This window comes from Anas platyrhynchos, chromosome 1, assembly GCF_047663525.1.
Source record: "Anas platyrhynchos isolate ZD024472 breed Pekin duck chromosome 1, IASCAAS_PekinDuck_T2T, whole genome shotgun sequence".
In the NCBI taxonomy this organism is placed as follows: domain Eukaryota; kingdom Metazoa; phylum Chordata; class Aves; order Anseriformes; family Anatidae; genus Anas; species Anas platyrhynchos.
Genome location: NC_092587.1, coordinates 193,543,078 through 193,568,295, shown reverse-complemented (window position 1 = coordinate 193,568,295; position 25,218 = coordinate 193,543,078).

The window sequence follows — 25,218 nt, the reverse complement described above, 5'->3', positions numbered from 1 at the left end:
TTATAACAGCAGTAATAATGTTCTCAGCAAGTAGATCTAAAACCTGAATAAATAAAAGAAGAAAGAAACTTGTCAAGCAATTTTTCTTTCTTTTTAGCTTAATTTTGAGAAATAGTAGGGAAATTAATATATATATATATATATATATATATAAACAATGTGATATCAATAAGCTAGTTTAATTTATGGCAGAAAATCTTTTTCACTAGCAACTGGAAAACATTTCCACAACTCAGACTGAAAAAGAACAGAGAACAGCAACTGAAGAACTCTTAACAAGTCTTACAGACTATAATCACAAGAAAAGATGAAAATCATAAATGACTTGCATAAGTATGGCAAAGAATATCCACATAACACAGTGAAGTGACAGCATAGGTGCAAACCTAGCATAAAGGAAAATTACAGATGAAAACATGGTCACTGCAGATATACACATGAAAAAAGTCACTTATTTTTGTCACTATTCTCATCAGTGATCCGGAAGCTGGAGTCAAATGCATCCTCAGAAAGTTTGCTGATTATAACAAATTGGGAGCTGCTTTTGACTTCCTGGAGGGGTCAGAGGTTTTGCAGAGGGATCTAGATAGATTGGACCACTGAGCAACTAGCAACAGCATGAGTTCTGCAGCAGTAAACAATGGGTTCTGCACCTGAGAAGAAGTAATACAGAATACAGATACAGACTGGGAGACGTGTGGCTGGAGAGCAGCTCAGCAGAAAGGGACCTGGGGGTGCTGGTCAACTGCAGGCTCAGCATGAGCAAGCAGTGTGCCCTGGCAGCTAAGGAAGCAAACTGCCTTTTGGGGTGCATTGAACATGGCATGGCCAGGTGGTCAAAATAGGTGATTCTCCTGCTCTATTTAGTGTTGGTGCAGCCTCACCTTAAATATTGTGTGTAGTTCTGGGCTCCACAACATAAAAAAAGATGTTAAGGTCCTTGAAAGTGTCCAGAGGAGGGCAACAAATCTGGTAAAAGGGCAGGAAGGCATGTGCTGTGAGGGGAGGCTGAGGATCCTTAGGCTGTTCAGTTTAGAGATAAGGAGGCTGAGAGATTAGCTCCATGCTTCCTGCAGCTCCCTGAAGAGGGGAAGTGCAGAGAGAGGTGCTGGTCTCTGCTTCCTGGGATCTAATGACAAGTTGGTTGGGAATGGCACAAAGCTGTTCAGACTGGTCATTGGGAAAAATTTCTTTACCATGAAGGTATTCAAACACTGGAACAGGCTTCCTAGAGAGGTGGTTGATGCCCCATGCCTGTCAGTGTTCAAGAGGCATGTCAACAATGCCCTAAATAATATGCTTTAACTTCTGGTTAGTCCTGAAGAGGTCAGGCAGTTGGACTCAATAATCTTTGAAGGTCTCTTCTAACTGAACTATTCTATTCTATCCTATTAAAGAATATATATATTTTTCAAGAAATTATGAAGCATGAAAATTTGACTCAGCACTGAATAACATAATACTCGATTTAAAAAACAATTACAAAGCAGCAGAACAGAGATAACCTAATTAGCAGCAACAATTATTTTGACTGGTGAAGTGTAGTAACATTTTATCTCTATTGAAATAAAAGAAAGGTCAGTGTGAAACAGAGGGAACAGAAGTAACAGGCACAGTTCCTGCCAAGGAACTGTGTTCCTTGTATGTTCCAAAACCATACACTCACCAATTACAATTTCTAAGAGTAATCGCCAAAGAGAGAATCAAATGGCAAAAAGTTCTTATTATAAACTTATTAGATTTTAAGAATGCATGTCATGGCTTCACTCTAATTCATCCCAGAACACACTGAAATATAATAATATGCCAACTAATAATGGGTATCATTACGATTTTAGACCTCACATCCATACTTAGCATATTCAAACTAAGCACAGGCTTAAGTAAACAGTTCTACATAATGTCAAGTGGTGTCAAGAACACATCTTTCCTGCTTGACATTACCATTTCATTCTAAGAAAAGTCCTAGTTAGACACAACAACAGCATTGTGTGGTTCCACAGAGGGAGCACGGAAGGTATAAAAGTGAGTAATAAAATAGCTCTAGGAAGTAACAACTTAATCAACATGGCATACAAAAAAAAAACCTAATGTGAACTTCTTCAAATCTAAACTCAACATATTCTTAGAACACAATGTAGCATGAGAATTAAGTGAATATACCTGCTTTGGTTATAACATGCAAGCCAGTGGGGATATCAACAATGATATTAAATCTGCAAGATGGAAACTTAATAGGTAATAAAAGCTTCACTTTAAAACATCTCCGATTTAAAGATCAAATTCCACACCTTTCACTCATATTATTTTTCCTCTTACTATAGATGATTGGAAAGCTGAAAATATTCTGGAAGAACAGTCAACTGCCTCAAAACCTCTGAAAAAAATACCTGAGTAAATTTGTAGATATTAACAAATATAAAAAATGCAGAACTTTTCTGAATAACTCCACCTCATTTTAAAAGTCATAAAACACGGAAATATGGAGGTTTGGCAGCAGGTAAAACCAAATCACCTTCTGTAACAGATGTTGGATAATACTAAAGCTCTGGAAATTTCAGGCTGAGGGCAGCACAAATAACTTGAACAGCACAAATACCCTTGGAGGTCATTCAAAGAACTTAGAGCTTCCAAGTCATTTCAGAGAGTCTGAGAAGAATTTTTATTATTTTATTTTTCTTTCTGAAAGTACCTACCAGAATATACAAATTTTTCTCATTGCACCGCATTGAGTTCACCCTGGCTGTAACATTTTCATCATTCATAAAGCAGAACTTAATTTGATACAACATATAGAGGAGGCTATACATACAGCTCCATGTGAAAACCATTCAGAAGAGTTACTAATGGTGGGCAACGTTATTTTATGGATGGGTATGAGGACACAGATATTTGGAGGTTTAAAGGCAACTATTATATTACCATGAATCAAAACAACCTTTATACATCTATCAGTCTTTTATATTCTACATATGAAAAGACTCTTTACAAAAAAATAGTCCAAAGTTATTTACCTTTGAAAGTTCTACTGAATAACTACTATATCTCCTTTTAGTTTTTTATAACATAAATAGTAAGCAAGATCAAAAAAAGGTTGAACTGTTCTGTCCTATATATATACCTGAAGCTATCACAGCCAAGTGTTTATGTAACCTAACAAAAAATACCAAAATGCAAAATTAGTCACTACATTTGGAGATCTTCCTTATGAAATTTCTCAAATATCCAGTTTTGTTTGTGACACTTTTTCTCACTGGTTCACATTGGAGGCAGTATGCACTACCCACATTAAACTTTATAAAGCATCATGTTGGAGACAAAGAGCACCACCTGAAGCTGCCAGCTGCTTACAAGACATAGAAGACCAAAGTTTCTCCTTTCACCTCCTTCTTAGCCACAGAAATAGAGGACGTAATTTGTTCTGGAGGGAATCTGTATGACTAATATGCTTCTTCTAATATGCTAGTTAAGGCAGAAGGCTCTGTTTATCTCCTCCTCCTTCTGTATCTATTCAAAAACCAAGCTCTGTCATTGTGTCAGTAGCTTTGGTTTCAAAAATAGCTTGTGAACTCCATAGAAAGCTGAAACATACTACTGCAGTGACAGGTAATGTGGAAAGAGATGCATTCACTCTAAATTAGAGGTTTATATCTCAAGTAGTCTCTGCAGGCTCCTTTTGTAGGCCATAGAAAGAAACAGGCACACTTCCAGAGGGTAAATTCACAATATAATCAAATGTAATCTGATCTCAATGGACCAGATGAGATGTTTCCTGGAGGCACCTAATAGTTTCCACTGACTGCAAAGGCAAGCAGGGAAACAAGCTCAGATTTAACTATCAGCATTAATATACTTAAAGGTAGCTGAGATTAACATATACAATGCTTGCTTTGAAGCCGTCTAGACATTATGATTAGATATAGATTTTTTTTATAGATAATGGATTTTTGGCACTGTCTTTCAACACAATTATAAAGTAGAAATTCAGATCAAGTCCAACTGAAGGTGTAGTTTTTTTTCTAAATGTAAGTTAAAAAAATCCTTCGTACATATTTAAAGTCCAAATATGTTGTGGGACTGTGCTTTTTTCATTGCTTTATCTCATATTTAATCTTGAACATGTTATCAATTCTTTTTCCCCATAAAGCCAAGGATGATCATAGAAGACTGCTATAGTCTGTTCTTCATAGGTGTTTAGTCTGTTTCCAGTGACATTTTAGCCTTATACATCTTAGAAAATAGCAAAATTACTAGTATTAGGTACGAATGGTTTACTATTTATATCTTCAATCCAGAAAAAAAAAAAAAAAAATATATATAGTCATGTACAGATTCATCTTTTGCTTTTTTTTGTTTGTTTGTTTGTTTTTTTCATGCTTTATTATATCCTTATTACAATACAGTTCAGCAATTTGCTGTGGAAAAATAATGAAGAACTATCCAGTTATATTTCCAGCATACAGGGCTTTTAGAAAGAATGTTTCTCATTGACCAGGGCTCAAATACTTTACTAAAAAATGTTACAGAAATTTTAAGGAAAAACAATTGTTTGCTTACATATTATATCCAGAAAAAAAAAATGCAAGAAATTAGAAAAGAAGGAAATGTTCACTATGTCCAGGTCAAATACAGAAATTTGTTTGTACTAGGTACCAGTGGTCTTGTTCTTATTGCTGGGGCACAATAAAGAACTCTATGCAGAATGCACAAGTTAATACAATTTATTTGCAGTGGGTAGTGTGGAAAACAACAATGCATTAATGCCCCACACGCACATCTTTCTTCTGCATGAGAGAAGTGATGGAAAGAACATAATATGAATTATTTCTATTCAATAAAGAACAACATCTCGTGCATACAACAAATTATATGTGAAAGCTTGCAGGACAGAATTATGGGGTAACCTACCAGCAGTATTAATAGGGTCTGTTACCAAAAGACAAACTGTGTTTTCAGGTAGATAGGTATATACACTGGTATGCATTTTTATTAGAGAAGACACAACTAATGATGTGATTTGCAATATTAAAATCCATCTTCACACTGTTCAGCCCACGCTCTTCCTGAAATTGGAACTGTTCATTGCACTACTACTTTTGTGTTCTAGCTCCTATGTACTAAATATTCCATTAATTGTCCATTACACATTTATACCCACATTTTTTTATGAATTACTATAATTTTACTATAGATGTTTCTGTTTTTTGAGGGCAAAGAAGGAACCATTGTTGCTGCTATTTTAATTTTAAAAGCCAGAAAAAAAATACAATAATAAGCTTGAATTATATTTTGTTCACTTTCTTTTTAGTTGCTTGCTTTGCCTTATCTGGGTCTGAAGTGTAAAATGATGTAATTGCCTTTATGTCACAGGAGTAATACCAAATTGATCATACTTGTGTTTTTACCAACTCTGTGATACTATTTTATTAGCAGTCTTTAACTTACAAATCACCTTAAATTTGAATCAATATTTAAGAACACTTAAATTTTCTTTCCTAAACAAAATTGCTTGAGGATTTAACAAAGAATTCATGCACTCTGTGATACTATTTTATTAGCAGTCTTTAACTTACAAATCACCTTAAATTTGAATCAATATTTAAGAACACTTAAATTTTCTTTCCTAAACAAAATTGCTTGAGGATTTAACAAAGAATTCATGCAGCTTTCCTAAGAAAAGTAGCTTTTCCATTTGGAACCTAATCCATCCTAGTATCCTGAAATGGAGAAAAATTTAAAAACCTCTTGAAGTTAAGGCCATTTATCTTGAATAAAATAAGATACACATCCTAGTTTCCAATAAACTTATTTTGTTGATACAAAGAGGGTTGTGAGGCATTGGAATGGGCTGCCCAGGGAAGTGGTGGAGTCACCATCCTTGGAGGTCTTTAAAAGATGTTTAGATGTTGAACTTAGCGATATGGTTTAGTGGAGGACTTGTTAGGTCAGAGGTTGGACTCAATGATCTTGAGGTCTCTTCCAACCTAGATAATTCTGTGATTCTGTGAAGGTTAAAAAATGATAAAAAATAATACCTATATGTCAATCTAAGTAAATATCTATCGTGAAATCCCACTTTGAACTAAATGAAGCTACGCTAAATTGAACAGATGAATGGTATCTATTTCAAGACAAAAACTGAACACATTTGTTCTTATCCGTAACTGGAGAACTAAATAAAGCATGTAATAGCGAGACTCAGAACCACTAGAAATGAGATAACATACATTGTCCTTCTACAATCCTTCTACAATCCTAGGATTAATCTCATGCTTATTTAAATTTATGCTCTGAAATTTGATAGAAAAGTCTTCAAAATACTTTGAATGAAAATAGGATAAAACAAGTGTTAGACTGAAGGACAAAGCAAACCTGAATTTTGTGGCATGCAAGTCCTTAGAAGTGAAGGCTTCTAAACCTACATACATAAAGTTGAAATCTAGCTCCATAAAATTGAAGTAGTGCATTTTTCATCTTCAAAGGATTTGATTAGCATAAATTAGTCCCCAGATCACTGTATTAAATTATAGTGGGAAACAACTACTACTTCCCAGTTTCAAAGTGAGCAAGGGAGGAGCAGAAAGACCACACAAAAAGTTTCAATTGACAATTTGATTTTGAAAGTGTTCAGTGTAATTTTGATCTGGGAGATCTTGAGGTGCAGATGAACTAAAATTAAGGTACAATGCATGTGGTACACTGAAATGTTTCTAGATTTAGTTTTGGTAGAGACAGTGTGTCCTATCCATAATCTGTTGTAGAGGAATGGATAACCTGGAGATCTACTTTGATTTTCTTTTGCCTATTTGCAGAGTGAGTAGGGTATCCTTTAGCACAAAAAAAAAAAAAAAAAAAAAAAAAGACCTGCCACTATTTTTACAATCAAAGCAATGGATGAATTTCTAATGAATTAACACTTTTGTGCCCCAAAATTTATGAGGGGGGAAAATGGAACACCTGAAATAGGCTTCTGTTTTAATTTCAGAACCTCCAGCTTCACTTTCCTACTGAGGAAGACTTCTAGCTGAGGCCAGGTATACTTTCAATGCAAAGAACCATGCAAAGGAAAGCTAAGAAATGTTCCTCTTTTCTGTTAAAATGCGGAATACAATTGTAACTAGTTGCAAATACTGGCTCAGTGCCCAGCATGATTAATGATGCTTTCAAACTGGTTTTAGAAGAGCACTTAAACTTGCCCTTATGAATCTTGTGTCTGTCAGTTTTCCAGTACTTTGCTTCTTTATTTGAGTGCCCTGTTGCTCTGAGAAAAACATCAAGCTAAGACTGAGGAATTTTCAATGTGTAAACTTATATACCATTAGATGGAAAATCTGCTGCCAAAACTCATATGAGAAGGGAAAAATGTGAACCTTAGTGAGGAAATTAGCATCAGTAGTGATAAAATAAGATTCCTGTGTACCTGATTATTAGCTGCATCGATCAACAAATCTGTAGTATACAGTGTCCATTAGTGAAATGTCCATCTTGCTTTCCTTATGTAAAGGAAGAAGTGGAGATGCAAATGGGTGTGTTAAGCAGAAGTTATGTGCTTACAGTTCTCCCTCAAATGGTACAAACTTTTAAAAAATGTATTTTAATATACTTGTTTCTAAGTATCATTCAAGTTCTTCTTCAGCTAATTTACTAAATTGTATCGAGAGTTAAACTTCCTACAGACTTGAGATTAAATCATGCCTTTTAAGGGGAGGCAGAAAAAAAAAAGAATAAAAAAGAAAAAGAAAAAAAAAAAAAAACATGTCATAGCTCATAATTTCCTTCCTCTTTAATTGATGATTTGCCTAGTACCTAGGAGGACATTACCACCAGAGGAACTTGGGCTGAGTAAGCAATCAGCATCCACATCTGTCCACCCTCTCCCACAACACTGAGCACTGACTGACAGCTAGATGCCCCAGAGTAAAATCCATTACTTCTGTAAGCTTTTTTAGTCCCAGTGTACTGAAAATGTTCCCAAATCTGTTTGAAATTTACTGATTTGTTTTCTCATTAAGAGGCAAACTTGTTTTTGGTCTCTATTTCCATAATTTTTAATCATTATTGGCTTTAAATCGTTATGATTTAAATCATTTAAATCACAATAATTAATCACCTAATCATTATTGCTTGAAATTAAAGAGGGCAGGTGTAGGGAAGAAATTCTTCACTCAGCGAGTGATAAGGAACAGGTTGCCCAAATAAGCTGTGGATGCCTAGAAGAGTTCAAGATCAGGTTGGATGGGGCTTTGAGCAACCTGGTCTGGTGAGAGGTGTCCCTGCCCATGGCAGGGGAGTTGGAACTGGATGGTCTTGATGTTCAAGAGCAGATTAGATGGCGCCTTGGCCAACCTGATCTAGTGGTGGCATCCCTGCCCATGGCAGAGGGTTGGAACTAGATGGTCTTTAAGGTCCCTTCCAATCCAAGCCATTCTATGATTTTAACAGTACTTTCAATAACAATTACTTCAATAACAATTACTTCAATAACAATTACTTCAATAATCTAGGAGGGAGATCTGATACATTTTTAATTGTTTCAAAGATTGAGAAGCAAAGACCATCAATGCATAAGAGGTATATTTCAGTGATAAGAAGACAAGATTAAAAAATCATTACAATTATTATCCTACTTCCCCACAAATAAATCAAACAAAACAAAACAAAATCTTGACTTTAATTTAGTCAAACCATGTTCTAACAGGCAAAAAAAAAAAAAAATTCACTGATTAATTTTATGCTCTGATACTTTTGAAAGTAATAACTAGCTGTTTCCGAGAAAAACAAAACAAAGCAAGCAAAAAAAAAAAAAAAAAAGTAAGAAGAAAAGGTTGAAGAAGAAGTTGATAAATAAAAATAAGATCGAAAGTCAAGAAAATGAACAAAATCTTGACTTAATTACAAAGAAAACTAATGGAAAAAATATTTATGAAGAACACATATTTAATACTGACAATAGAGCTGAAAAAGAAAAATAAAGTCAGAAAGTCAGAGAACTTTCCAAATGTAAGGTGTTTCCTCAGGCATAAGAGTTGAGAGGAAAAGTGCAGAAACAAACAAGAAGCATAAGGACATATTAAAGCATTGATTACTTGTACTTCCATTTAAAAGGCTGGATTAATTGAATTTTTCCCTAAAAATCTTGCTTCGGAAGACAAGAGTTAGCTTTCTTTGGAAAATGAAGGATTTTCAGAGGCGTTCTCTCTGAAAATGAGAACTTTGCAACATGAATCTAAGAATGCATTGATTCAAAGAAGCAATGTCCATAAATTCACTACCAGCTGTGCAGCTAATAAATCAGGTTTAAAATTAGATGTCTGAGTCTCCAAACTTGTAAAAGACAGACACAATGAAAGAATTTGTTTTGCTTTTAAACAGCCAGGAATGCATATCCAAGGGGAGAAAATAAATTGTGATATACAAACAGAAAAAAATGTGACAGGCCTTTTTTTTTTTTTTTTTTTTTTTTTTTTAATCAAATGTGCCTAGGATTCCAGTGCATTAATAAATAAATAAATAAATAAAAACCACAAAGGAGGTATGCTCTTCCCAGACACAAACACTACTTCAGAAATAATAAAGAGGATTTCCAGTCTTTAGATTCCTGGATTTTTAAGTCCAAACATGCTAAGAAATTTATTGAAAATACAAACAGATATTTTTTTCAACAAGAACAGGAATTCACAAAGAAAGTCTATGCAGCATATGCTAATATGATAGCTTACACTTAAATACAAGCTATGTAGAAGGATCTGAAAAGGAGAACAGCTACAGACTGAAGCTTTTCCTACAGTGTACAAGAGTCTGTTGACATCACAGGAATTTTATGTGCCAGAGTAAGACATGTCTCCACCATAAAATATCTCCTGATTAGCTATCAACAGGGGAGCTCTTTAGCTAAACACATACTGAAAACACAAAATCCTAAAGCCATCTAAATACAGGGAAAGTGTGCACAAGCACAGAGCGGTTCATATGCGGGTTCACCTGTGTGTGTATGCTGCAGCCAGTCATGACAATGAGGAAAGAGATAGGCTTCCTTTGTCCCTCCCCCCCCAGCAAATCTACTCCTTTGGGACATCAGCTTTGTACATTCAGCTCATTTTATATCTTCATAAAAAATGCAATTTATGAGAAGTAGAATTTATTTGATGATCTCAGTCTATGAACAGTCTTGAGTAAATGCTAAAAAAAAAAAAAAAAAAAAAAAAAGGAGAAAAACAACATGAGATTTTGCTGCTTAGAGTTATATTTCAGGAATAAGAAGGCGTCCCCAGACAAGGACTGTATCATTGAGAAAACTTAGATACTACACTATAAAAAGTAAGGCAGCTTCCTAGAGGTTGTCATTCCACATCTGCTAAGACTGAAGATAAACACACAGACTGGTGACGTATAGACTAGGTAAGTGGACAGTGAGGTGGACTGAAAATTGGCTGAACTGCCAGCCTTGCAGGGATTTTATCAGCAGGATGAAGTCCAGTTAGAGTCCATGAGTGCTTCAGGAGCCAATAGTGGTGCTAATAGCATTGAACATTTTCATTAGTGACGTAGATAATGAGACAGAGTGCACCCTCAACATATTTACAGATGATTCAAAACTGGGAGAAGTGGCTGATCCACCAGCTGGTCTTGTTGACATTCAGAGAGACTAGGACAGGCTGTACACTGCTTGGAGGACAGGAACCTCATGTAGTTCTGTGCAGGAAAATGCCAACTCCTTCCCCTACGGAGGAATAACCCTAGGCACTAGGACAAACTGTGACAGATAGATAGAAAGCTTAGATACAGGACATTCCCTCTAAAGAGAAAAAATAAAATTACTGAACAGGTTCCCATAGGAGCTTCCATCCTTAGAGAAATTCAACATCTGGCTGGACAAATTTGTGAGTAAACAGAGCAGGAGGTAGAAGAATTGGGAACGTAAGATTGAATTTCAGCCTGGGAAGAATGGGAGTGGGAGGAAGATTGTCAGCTTTGTCTTTGTTTTTTACTAATCCATTCTATTGTATCTTAATTGGCAATAAATTAATATTTTTTTCCCCCAAGCTGAGTCTGTTTTGCCCATGATGATAATTGATGAGTGATCCCTCTGTCTTTGCCTTGATCCACAAACTTTTCTATCCCTTACTCTCCCCATGTCCTGTTGAGGATGGGGAGTGAGACAGTGGCGTGGTGGACAGCCAGCAAAGGTTAACCCTACATATAAAGTATAAAACTTCCAAGTCTTTTACCTAGTAAACAAGATGATGATATTAGATCTGGTGACTAAAGCAGGAAGAAACATTAAAGCAGAAGGCTTTCTGTTTAGACTTTCACAATGAAAAAAAAAAAAAAATCTCTTGGCAGCTGCTGTGATTTTAGTGGAAGTATCACAATATTTGATGATTTCCAGATCTCAGGCATCAAGCTGAAAAATGCATTTGTTATTCAAATTAGCTGCAGGGATTTTATTAATATTTAGAAGAGAACTGAATCTACTATCTTCCTGTCAAAACATCAAATGGTGTCTATCAGTCCTTCCATGTGGAAGTAAAGTATTTGTTTGCCAGTTCTTATTTCCTCATCAGAATTAAAATATGGTAGCTGGTAGATTGATGAAAATTGCAACAGGAGACAAAAATTACCTTAAGCCTTTAGAAACTGTTCCTGTCACATACATTTAACACGTACCATTGCATCTCTCTTCCCTGCAGGCTGTTCTCTTTCCAGCCACAGAACACCAGTCCACATTCCAGGCAGACAGCAGCAGAGAGGGGAACCAGAGACAGCCTCATATTCATGCTTTGCAAGCATGGGACTGCCCTATATAATGTGGATAGCTGGTGGTATCAGTCAATAAGTGGAGGCAGTACTCCCAACATAAAAGATGGTATGGGAAACTTGCTTCTTTTTCTTCTCTCTCAATTTTGATAACTGGGAAGTTCAGGAACAATGATGGCATAAAGAAAAGTTTATGTGCAGGATGGACAACTGGGGAGACAAGAGAGTGCAGAGAATAGCACGATAGGGTGGAGAAGAAATTGACAGAGAGAGAGACTGAAGACAAATTCTTATAACTGTTGAAACCAAAAGATTTTATCATTAAGAATTTGTAAACAATATGTTAATTTCAACATTGAATACATTTGGTCCCTTGAATGGCAAAATTCCCATTGTTACAATGACATGATAGCCATTCAGCAATGCATACAGAAAGCTTTCACTGGGAAAAGGGCTGGACAAGTTGCTTACATCACTATGTATTTTCCCAATGTTTGTGAAAAAAATGACTACTATCACTGTTCAAACCTTGAGCTGACAACAAACAAGCTACTTGCAGCACCTACATCATCAGAAAAATAATCCTGCTGACCGTAGAGCCAGAATAAGTATTTTGAAACACTCCTATAAGATTAAAAAGTGAAATATATATGGTTGTTTGTTCTTACCACACATTCAGTAAGAACTATGTATTGTCTAACACATATGGTTTACAATATGGTGATCATATATTTTGTGAATGCTCAGTGCTATAAGTCAAATTCCTTGAATTATTAGAGACTTTCTCTCCTATAATATGTAATTATTATGATTTAACATTTTTCCCCAACATAAAGATAACCTGATTTATGAGCCTGTGATCACATTAAAGTAAAACTAATTCAAATTAAGACCAAAAGAGCAAGAAAATGCACTAGAAGATTTTAGGTACCCAATGTTTGTGGGGGGCAAATACAATGAGAACAGCTATGCAGCTGAAAGTGCAAACACGGAAGTATTCTGAAACAAATAAACCCTTGAAATTCCACATTTCACATTAGTAAGTAGGGTAATGGCACGAGGACAAGGAACATAATGGAATTAGGCAAGCTGTTAAGAAGTGGAGTTACACTGCTTGAAAACTCATGAAGAGTCAGAAAATAACAGAGTATTTGTTCTGCTGAAGTAGAAAGGCCACTTCCTTAAACACATTCAAGCATCCCCCTGACATTTATAAAGTTACATTTTTATTATATATTCTGTCATTCTGTATTTTAAAAGCATGGCTTATTGAGGCAGTATGCAGAAAAGCATGGCTTTATAAGAATAAGGGTAAGCTGAGTAACAACGGTATCTGGGACAGACTTAAGGAGATGAGGATCTGACTCAAAGGTTTTCCTTGTATGATACCTAGAAGGAATCAGAAGAAACTGAAAGATACAGCCACCAATTTAAGGAAATTAGGGACTGACCAGCAGCATTCATCTTTCATAGGGATTTCATTTGCTTCTTTGCCTATTGTAGAACAATAGAAGAAAAATATTTTTTTCTAATATGAAGTAGCATACTGCAAATGACATTAAATGCTATCACATAACATGGTGGATTAGGCAAATTCTATGTTTTAAAACAAAGATTTCAAACTTTAGGAAAAAGCAAGTGCTTTGGACAGAAAATCCCTGTTAATTCCACAACAGACCTAGCATATCTGTGGGTCTGGTCAGCTTAATAACTATAATTTAGATTGTACTCTTTGTCAGTTATGTTATCACTTTTCAATGAAGCATTTGTTTGTGATTGTAAACTATTTCACATAAAAGTAATTTTTAGATGACTGTATCAAGATACATTAAACAACTGAGGTTATAATTACAAAGTGCAAAAATTCGCTAAAATACATCTTAATTTAGTTAAAATGCCTGTACACAATTCCAGTGTTACACTGGAAGAAAAAAAGTTTCTCACCCTAATCAGGGTCAGAAGTAAGGAGTTAAAATTCTAAGAATAGGTTATGCTAACTGCATCCATGTACAAACATAAAATATTCATTAACATTCTTTGTTGAATGCAGTTAAGCATCTCAAGCAGATTTCAAACGGTCATTTACACAAATTTACCAAAAAGAAAGTCCAATTTTGATTAATACATTCAAGAGGTATAAAACACTAATACATGTAGGCTTGCATCAGTATTGGGTAATACTGATAGAACTGGACAAGTTTATCACAAAATAATTTGATCGATGACAAGCAGACAATATTAGACAACCAGCTCAGACATATCATGAGGACACACAATCAATTAAAATCCATTTACAGCCATCTACTCAATGATACACTACAAGAAGGACAGTTCCTAATTTACTTATTTCTATGTCTGAATTCTTTCTGATCTTACTAGGCCAAAATTTTAATGACTGGAAAAAAAAAAAAAAAAAAAAAAAAAAAAAAACCTCAGTGTCTTGTTTTGACAAATCAAAAGTACTGCAACTATTACTATTGGCCTAAGGAACAGAGCAACACAAACACTCGAACTACATTGTAAGGTAGAATATTTAAGTAGATCAGTATGTTATGCTGTTAAAACCTCTAGCCTTTAATTGTTCTGTAAATATTTTATTATTGCAAACAATAACTAAATATTAAAGGAAGAATCTTTATGATGTCTGTGATGCAAATGATGCATAGGTGTACTGGGTTTACGTGGCAAGGTTTTGGTAGCAGAAGGGCTGCAGGGGAGACCTCTGTGAGCAGAGCCCAGCAGCTGCCCTATGTCAGATCAGAGCCAGCTCCAGACGGCTCCAAAAGGGACCCGCTGCTGGCCAGAGCCAAGCCATAAACGATGCTAGGAGAACAGATTGAAGGAAGGGGAAATCTGCTGTGCTATAGCAGCTGGGAGAGAGGGGTGAGAGCTGAGAGAGCAGCAGCCCTGCAGCCCCCAAGGGGAGTGCAGCAGGAGGGCAGGAGGTGCTCCAGGCACAAGGCAGCACAAGTTCCCCTGAGGCCCCTGGAGAGGCCCCTGGTGGAGCAGGCTGTCCCCCTGCAGCCCATGGGTCCCACATGGAGCAGATCTCCACGCTGCAGCCCCCCCATGGGTGGAGGAGCCCCCGGTGGAGCAGGCCCCGGGCTTGAGCTGCAGCCCGTGGAGAGGAGCCCACGCAGGAGCAGGGGGTCTGGGGGGAGCTGCCGCCCACCCGTGGGGGACCCGTGCTGGAGCAGTTTGCTCCTGGGGGATGGACCCCGTGGGACGGAGCCGTGTGGGAGCAGTTCCTGAAGAGCTGCAGCCTGTGGGCAGCCCCCGCAGGCTCAGTTTGGGAAGGACAGCATCCCGTGGGAGGGACCCCACGGGGAGCAGGGGCAGAGAGGGACCGCGAAGGAGCTGCAGAGACGAAGCATCAGGGAATGACCGCAGCCCCCATTCCCCTGTGCTACTTGGGAGGAGGAGGTAGGAGTGGGTGGATGTGGGGAAAGTGTTTTTAGTTTGCTTTTAGCACTCACTGCGCTAGTGTGCTAGAGATAGGCAATAAATTGTATTAATAGGGAGCTATTTGCACATGAAAATAATTGGTGAATGATGTCCCTGTCCTTATCTCAACCCTTGTTAACATTCCTCTCTTCTCAACCTCACAAAGCAGTATTTCAGCACTCCTGAAGTTCTAGCCCTATTGATTTCCTACCTATTGAACCATAAAAAAGTACACATCGTTTCAGAAAACAAACAAACAATCAAAAGACCAAGTGCAGTAGTCAGTCAATAGGTTTAGATCCTGAAAGCTTTGGATGCAATGCCAATATTTGCATGACTACAGAAATTTGTGCTACCAGTTGCCCACAGTAACAAAAGTGTAACTTAAATCTTATGTTCCAGTGTTCATAGATGATGTTAAATTTAAAAGATGGAATATATCCCTCCGAAACTGCCTACAAATACAGAGTAACCATATTAGAAGCATTCAGTGGGGTGAATGAGTCTGGAATAAATTACCAGAATTCACATGGTGAAAAATAAACTTATATGGTGGACAGCTTAATTTGAGACTGGAGTATTACCTGATGCAGCTAGCTGTAACTTCTTTTATATTCTTAATTTTCATTGTCATTAAGGGGCCTGAAAAATGTGGATTCTGGCATGATGGCCAGCATATCACCATTCTCAAAGATGGTCATCAGTGCGGAGAGAGAAAAAAAAAAAAAAAAGAGAAAGAAAAAGAAAAAAAAAAAAGGCTTCATGCTTCCACAGATGTTGAATCTAAATTGGTGTTACACCACAGTTCTACAGAACAAAAATGGGAACTAAACAGATGAAGACATTACACGAACACACTTCCATGAAACAGAAATGTATCTGAAAACAATATATTCAAAATATGATGTTACAAATTCATCTGGTTTCAGTATGCTTTACCAGTGTCATAGTTTCTGGTAAGAAGATAAATAGGAAATGTACAGACATTTTTAACAGAAATTTAGCCCACAGCCTCTCCAGGCAACCTGTGCTAGGGCTCTATCACCCACCCAGCACAGAAGTGCTGCTTTGTGGTCAGAGGGATTTCTGCTCGTTACTTCTTGTCCTGGCACTGGACACCAGTGACTGGCCTGGCTCTGTCCTCTTTGCACCCTCCTTTTAGGAGACATTAATGAGATCCCCCTGAGCTTCCTCTTTTCCAGGCTGAACAGTCCCAGCTCTCTAAACCTTTCCTCATAGGAGAGGAGCTCCAGTCCCTTCATCATCTTGATCTGCTGCAACTACTCTGCCTAATGCAGCCATTAGGCACCGTTAGGGTTCTTTGCAGCAAGGGAATTCCTCCATCAGTACAACACAAAGCATTTTAGGTCCCCTCTACACCATTCTACTTCACTGATCTTAGAAATATATCATAATCAGACTGGGGGGAAGAAAGGCAACTCTGGCAGATCAGTGAGCACCAGTGGTGAAATTCTTTTCTCTCTCATATATATAATTTCATTTCTCTTTACGTTACATTTTTGTCTTTTCATTACTCTACAAGTTTACGATATCAATGTTAGAGCTTGTTATTTTTTTCCCAGCATACCTGTTAGCTCAGTAATATAATGATATTTGTGGCCTGGAATGGGGAAAGAAGGGGATGTCAGCTAAAAATGTTTTAATTCCAGTACAAGAAAATAAATTTCTTTAGAAAAATCTTTCAAAGTTTAACTATTTCTAATCATTTTTTCCTTTTAAACTGTTTCATATGACAATTATAGATTTTAAATAACAAACATATTCCTTCAAAAGCCAGAAACTGTGCTGCTGATGTAACATTTTCACACCAGATTTCACAACCTTACTTTTGCCTGGCTGGCTGGCTGGCTGGCTGCTGAAAGTGACCAGTAGAGGGCGTTTTAGGACCGAGTTACGTGAATACAAAATGAAGCCTAGCATTTCTGTCACAAACAGTAATTCACTGGCGTTGGAGGAGTACGTTTGAAAAGTTTAATAAATATTTGACTATAAATTCTAGTGTTTTCAACATAAATATGATATCCTTAGTATTTAAGTAGAATGTGATGTGCAATACTTTATTAAGATACTTAATACATTATTAAGAATACTTTATTAAGAATACTTTATTAAGAGCTACGTTTTTGAACTTTTTCCTATTTATTGTGCATACACAGAAATACTGTAAAACTGACATTTAGACAGTTCAATGTATAGGCGCATTAAAACTTTAAGTAAAATATGCTTACAAAGCAGGGAAAGAATTGCATTGAAGTCAATGGCTGTAAGATTTCATTATAGCAAGCAAAAGACCTATTTCAGCAATATTAATAATTTAGTTACATGTTCGTAGAGTATCCCAAGTTGGAAAGGACCCATAAGGATCAAGACCAACTCCTGGCTCCATACAGGACCAGCAAAAATAAATAAATAAATAAATAAATAAAAATAAAGCCATATGTTTGAGAGCGTTGTTCAAATGCTTCTTGAACTTGGCAGACTTGGTTCTGTGACCACTTCCCTGGGGAGCCTGTTCCAGTACCCAACCAGTTGTTTACTTCAATTGTGAAATTACTTACATATCAGGTTTTAACTGTTTTCAAGTATTGCCTGATTAAGAGCAAGTTGTAAACTTACCTCTTCTTAAAAGATACAGTTCTTCAATATAATCTTGTGAGTTTCAGATGTGGTTGTGGACCCAAAAATCTGAATTGAATAAATGTGATAAGATTTAATTCCCCATTTGCCACAGGTTTCCACAAAGGGGAACAAGTACTGGAAATGCAGCCTTGCTGGTTGGTGTTAAAAGGTGTACACCCAAATCTTCTTGCATAATTACATCCCTAATTACACTAGCTGGGCTTTTTCATAGATATTCAGTTACATGCCTTGATCTGGGGTTATAGTTCTGCTAATAGAGCTTATGCAACTTCATACAGTTGGTTTTGAGTCTTGAGCTACAGACTCAGCCAGCCACAACTGTGTCCTGTTTCCTTGGGTTAGAGTTTAGCCTGAAAGACTGAGTGACAGAACTTTTCACAGCTGTTTCCACAAGCTCAGAACTAGAAGACAGGAGAGACTTCAACAGCAAAGTGCACTCTCAGTGCACAAGGATGCTCTCTAGTAGGCCCTGGGACAAGATGTAGACGTATCAGAAGATATTCATCTTATCCCTTCTTTAGCTATCTAACAAGACTAAGAAACTTTATTTTCTTTTCTGTGGCTGTCTCATCTTCTACTGCATTACAAGTCACCCTGTCAGATGAGTATATCCAAGACTCTTCACATAGTTTAAGCAACATTTCTGTACTCTTCTAAATACAAATTTCCACATGCAGAGTATTATTTTGGGGGAGAACACAATTCAAGTCACAAACCTTCCTAATTTTGATAAAAGTGCCCCTTTCCCACTCTACAGAAGAGAAACAGGAAACATTTCTATTTTTCATCTTTTGCTTTATACAACTGTTTAAAAATGTTTGTGCAGTGCTCCCCATGGAGATAAAACACTCTGGAAGTATATATTCCATATGCTAGCCACAGCCCTTAGTTGCACTGCTGACTAGCAATCATTTGGTGGAGTAGAAGTACCTATTAAAAAAAAAAAAAAAAATTAAACTTGTAGTATTTTTCTATTTAAAAATCTGCAGTTTTCCAATTTACATATTTCCACACAGCTCACAACCAAGAACCTGAAAAACCTGTTCTTACGTAAATCAGTCCTGAAATAATATTACTTTTGGCAAGGCATACTCCTGAGGGAAATTCCCAGTCAACTGAGCAGAGTGATACTGATCTAATGAAAAGAAAACTATAATGATAATGGCAAACAGAAAAAAAAGTCCAAATGGCTATTTAAAGATGTCAGTATACGTGCCTGACTTCACAGGATGGGTAAAGGAAGGAAAAAAACACCAAAAAATGTCAGTTTTCTCTCACTGCAATCTGAATAAACAAAGAATCTGTTTAAGGTCACCTCTAAACTCCATCTGGACATTTCTCAAAATTTTTCAAGCTATGCCTGCACTGTACCCCTAAATCACCATCTCAGGAAACTCACTATAGATTTTCAGTCACTTCAAGCAACAAGAGACCACGTAGTTCAAAACACAGGATGAAATAGTGGTTTTCTGAAGATAAATCCTAGAAGCATTATTGTGGTGGGAACAAGACATCTCAGGCATAAACTCGCCCCTCATTCAAATCAGCTTAACTCCAAGCTGCCAGGCAAGAGGGACTTTCCTGTTCTTCCACCCAAATTCCACCCTGTGCTTCCTCCATGTTGGGTCTGGTGACCACCATGGTAACAGAGGGCAAGCTGCAGCCATACCCCAGACCAGTGGGTAGCAGGTATGGGTGAAGGTCCCAGGTGGGGCTGGACAGGACAGTTAAGGTATTTTAGGTCTCTTAAGGCAATTACATTTGTACCATGGAAAAATAAAGTATTAAGAAGGATGGTGCACACTCAGTAGGAACACTTGCAAATATAAGGACAGGTTACTTGCCTTTAGTCTCTTTAGGATATATACCAAACACACTTCTGATTTATAAATTAAAATTTCACTTAAAGGAAAAAATTCTTGATCTTATCCTAGCTTCCTATGGCTGAAATCAGTAGCTAAAATTGAGGGAGAGGGTTCCCTCCCACTCAAGTGCAATGATGCATTAGATAAATAATGGTAATATGTTCTGATTTATCTCCTCAGATCTGCAGGCAGATGTTGCTAACTGGAATAGTACACCAGAGTGTTATGTCAGTGACTGGAAAACATGAGGAGGAGTTTACAGCTTTTTCTTACCCCATGGTTAGTAAAACAGTAACAGGCACTTACTTTGTTAAACCTGAAAAATATGAGTGTGCTTGAGAAAACTTGACTAACTGTCATAAAGACAGGAGTTCGAACCAACATGGGCAGAGACTCCATGGAATAAAGCTGTTTCTGGAGGCAGGAATTGGGGGTGTCTGTGTTTGAGCTGAGAAGAAGAGAAGTTCTTATAATCTGAGAAAGGAATAAACAGGTGACTGGACTACAGTTAAGATTTTTGTACGCAAGTAAAAAAAAAAAAAAATCAGCAAGACACATCAAAGGTAGAAGAGTAGAGGGGTCTGGAAATTCATAGGCAGGTTAATGGGCTTACTTTGCATTTTTCTGCTTCTTAATTTTCAGTTGAACAACTTCAGGAGTAAGACTACGAACCATGAATCTCCAAGTATATAGCAGTGACTAAACTAGGGATGGATACAAGAACTTCACCAAACATCTGTTTTCTCATTGCTTTTCCTCCAGCATTTTATTGGGAGATTGGGAGAGAGAAGGACTGAGACCTGTGAATAAAGAAAGTAGGCACTGTGTGTTCCTGCTGGAGGAACCAATCCAGCCCATGAAACTTCAGCTACCTCACAGACACCAGCAGAGTGTCAATTCTCTTTTCAAGCTGTGGGATCAGAGAGGTATTGAGGTCACCAAGCCCTGTCAAATCACCCACTCTGTCTCAAGATTCAATGGAGTTGATAATGTTGTTGATGCAAATGCTCTAATACCAGGAAGTACCAGTTCTGCCAGCATGCATCAGCCTTCCTCAGCAATTTGGATTCTCGCAAGTGCCTATTCCTGGACAGAGATTTTATCAAAACCTGGATTAATGGGAATACAGAGATAGGACGGGTATCCATGCATAAAGTGCATCCTTAGGGAAATCAGACCATCAGTTCCTGCTAGACATCCAACACAGCCTCCAGCTGGGTGACACCACTTCCTTCACCTACATGTGGATGGAAAAGATCAAGCTACTCCCATTTAGATCACATCTACATTTTGTGCCAGATGAGTGAGCCCACTTGTCTATCAACACACCAGCCTCCTTCACAGTCTACCTATTGGTTTCTGTGGTTCTCTTGACAATCAGGGCCTGCCTCTTGGCTTTGTAATGACTAATGGAGCTTCATAGCAACCCTCAGCTTTGGTGTGAGAGGAGAGGTATGTCTTTCTGTCTACTAAAAGGTCAGGAGACATAAGCAAGGTGGACACCAAGCTCATGACTATGAACGAGGTGAGGGGAAGCAACTACTAGGGGAGCATGGCAAGAATAATTGGAACAGGAGATCTTAGATTCAGATGGCAAGGCACGTGGCTGCCTAAATCTGCAGGGAGTGTTGGGAGATTTAGGATAAAACTGAAACCTTGAGGTCTGTCAGGGCACTTTTGTTCAGTTGGAGATCCAAATCTTTTGGGAGCTGGACTGCAGAAATCATTTAATTTCCACATAAAAAATATATAATAAATTAAAACACTGTAAAAGGGTAAAACTTAAAATCACCCAAGATCCCAAGATCCTGGGAAACAGTTCTGTGTAATGGTTGTGTCCCTTGAAAAGGTACGTTCAGATGAACCATATTTCTCAAAAAGGAATAGTAAGTGTTTCTTACCACGTGGTTTATAATTCTAACACTTTCAGCAGAAAATGCAGTAACCATCTACTTCAAGAGGAAATGGACACCATTGTATTTTGATCCATCAAGATTTCCCTCATAGTGCTAGAGAGGCAGATGACCAATTGTGATGAAGAATCTCCAGTTCTTGTTTGTTGTGGGGAAATACAGAAACTGGAAATAAAAAACTCTGGAGAGGATTATGCAGTTATTACAGTAATAGAAGCTTAAAATAAAATAAAATAAAATAAAATAAAATAAAATAAAATAAAATAAAATAAAATAAAATAAAATAAAATAAAATAAAATAAAATCCAAAATTCCTAAATGAGTTAGTTTTCTTGGCAGCCTCCCATGCAAATTGTGAGACCCACAACTGTTAACCTCATAAGATAGCAAACAGATAAGACTGTGTAAGTGATGACTGAAGATATAAAAAGCCTGACATGAGAAGGCAGCAAGGGACAGTCAAAAGCAGCCATTCTCAGTGTAACAAAGAATATATAAGGAACAGAGTGGTACTTCAGGTCTGTATGGATACATAGAATTCTAGTAGGACTCTGTTTCTTCTTGTGTAGGAATACTTCTTTATATTAAACATAGCATTGAGATACCAAAGAAAACAGAAAATGTTAAACATGTAAACCAAAAGCAGCAAAATCATGCCAGCACAGCAGCAATTTTATATACAATTACTGCAGTATATTACAGGTTTGGTAGCTGATTCAGCAGAGCTTTTAGAATGGAAACACATGAAATGTAAATCTGTGTAGAGCTCATTTGCTGTCCCACGTCTTTTATTTTCTAGAGCTACAAAAATCAGTTAGTGAAGACAGCTGGAAAACATGTTGCTAACGCAGGGGTTTGTTTTATGGCATGCTTTAATTTTATGGTTCTAACCTTTTGGTTTTCCGTGGTAAAGATCATAAGAGCAGTACACTAAAAAGTGCTTCTTTACTTGGTGTGATGGTTACTCTTTTCTAAACCATCTGACATTTTTCAGAAAATGAGAAAAAATTATATTTTTCTGGAAGGTGATGTATAGCTCTATGGTAAATTCATATTCTTTGTTAACATTCCAAGAAGGTGTGATGTTCACAGCATTAATGTAGCTCTTGTTATAGAAACGAGACTGTTTTCTCCTAGTACATGGAGAAAAATGTTCTCCTCGATGTAATTACTTGTTCAAAATGTCCTCTGAATAAACCAGAGAATATATTTTCAAATTAATTAACCTAAAATAGCATTTTTGGATATAAAGTCAATAAAAAATCAATCAGAGACTGGAGATTCCAGCCTGAAATTGATAAAATAATAATAATCTAATAAAAAATAAGCATACAGAAAGTAGGAGAAGGGACAAAAGACCCATGTCCTCATACAGAGGAACTGTCTGAGCATGCAGGGATAGGTCTGGAATCAAATTTTGTGGATGTGAAGGACACAGAGAGGGGCTTCTACAGGGACATGAGCAGGACGCCAGTGGGCCCGCTGCTGACTGGGGCAGGAGCCCTGGTGACAGCAGGCATGTATAAAGCTGGGGAATTCAATATCTTCTTTCCCTCAGTCCTGACTAGTATGATTTGCCATCAGGAATACCAAAGCTCTCAGACCAGTGGGAAAGTCTGGAGCAAAGAAAACTTACTTCAGTAATAAGTATCAGATTGGGAAACATTTTAACAAAACAGACATGCACAAGTCCATTGCATGTGGATAGAATAGAATAGAATAGAATAGAATAGAATAGAATAGAATAGAATAGAATAGAATAGAATAGAATAGAATAGAATAGAATAGAATAGAATAGAATAGAATAGAATAGAATAGAATAGAATAGAATAGAATAGAATAGAATAGAATAGAACAGCATAGCATAGCTGGAGGGGACCTACAGACATTATCAATTCCAACTCCATGACCTCTTCAGGGGTAACCAAACATTAAAGCATGTTATTGAGGGCATTATCATAGAATCATAAAGTGGTTTGGGTTGGAAGGGACCTTAAAGCCCATCCAGTTCTAAATCCCTGCCATGGGCAGGGACACCTCCCACTAGACCAGGCTGCTCAAAGCTCCTTCCACTTTAGCCTTGAACACCTCCAGGGATGGGGCATCCACAGGTTCTCTGGTCAGCCTGTGCCAGGGCCTCACCACACCCAGAGTAAAAAATTTCTTCTTAATATCTAATCTAAATCTATCCCAACTCCCTCAACCTGTCTTCACAGGAGAGGTGCTCTAGCCCCTTGATCATCTTCATAGCCCTTCTCTGGACTTGTTCTAACACATCCGTGTCCTTCTTGCACTGGGGGCCCCAGAGCTGAACGCAGGGCTCCAGGTGGGGTCTCACAAGAACAGAGCAGAAGGTCAGAATCCCCTCTCTCACCCTGCTGGCCATGCTACTTTTGATGTAGCCCAGGATACAGCTGGCTTTCTGGGCTGCAAGTGCACATTGCAGGCTCATGTCAGGCTTCTCATCAACCAACGCCTCCATGTCCTTCTTCTCAGGGCTGCTCTCAATAATAGTACAAATGCCTCTTGCACACTGACAGGCGTGGGACATCAACCACTCTGCTAGGAAGCCTGTTCCAGTGACCACCTTCACAGTACAGAAATTTTTCCTCATGCCCAGGCTGACTACCCTTGACAAAGCTCTGTGCCATTCCTGTGCATCCTGCCGTCAGTTCCCAGGGAGCAGAGACCAGTGCCTCCCTCTGTGCTTACCTTCTCATGAAGTTGTAGAGATGTGCCCATCAGTGCTGGCTGATGACATTATGAGGCCACTCTGAATGTCTGGTGACTGATTTGGAGTCTGGAGTGGGGTGGAATGGTGTTTCCTGAGGACGGAAAGAAAGCAAATGTCATTTCTATCTTTAAGAATGCCAGTTACATGTTGGTCAGCCTCCCCCTATCACTAGGAAGGTGACAGAGAAATAATGTTCAAGAACTTTTCCAAGCATGTTGGAGAGACATGGACATAATGTAGAGCTTGGAAAATGGCCACCAGAATGATTAAGGGCTTACAGCGTCTGACATACAATAGGCTGAGAGAGCAGGGACTGTTCAACCCAGAGAAGAAAAGGCTCAGGCGATTTTAGCAATGTGTTTAGCAATACCTGGTAAAAGTATAAAAAATAATGCCACACTTTTCTCAGTGGCGTCCTATGACAGGAGAAGAGGCAATGGGCACTAACCAAAATACAGGAAATTCCATATAAACATAAGAAAAAATATTTTTACTGGAAAAGATTTCCAAGAGGGACTGTGGAGTGTCCATCTCTGGAGATACTCAAAACCCAGATCACAGCCCTAAACAACCTGCTGTGGTTGACTCTGGTTTAAACAGGGGTGTGTTGACCAGTTGATTTGCAGAGGTGCCTTCCAGGCCATCTGTGGGAAAGGAGCTCTCAGTGTGAGATCTTGGGCTTGACCCATGGACCTCTAATGCTGTTTATTACTTGCTGGTTTTCAGAAGATGGCTTGGACCTCAGTACACAGTGATTTGCTGTGAAAGATTAAAGCCTCTGTCTATACTATGTAAGTAGCCACATCTCTAACCAGCCATGTTAAGAAAAATGGGGTACCAGTGG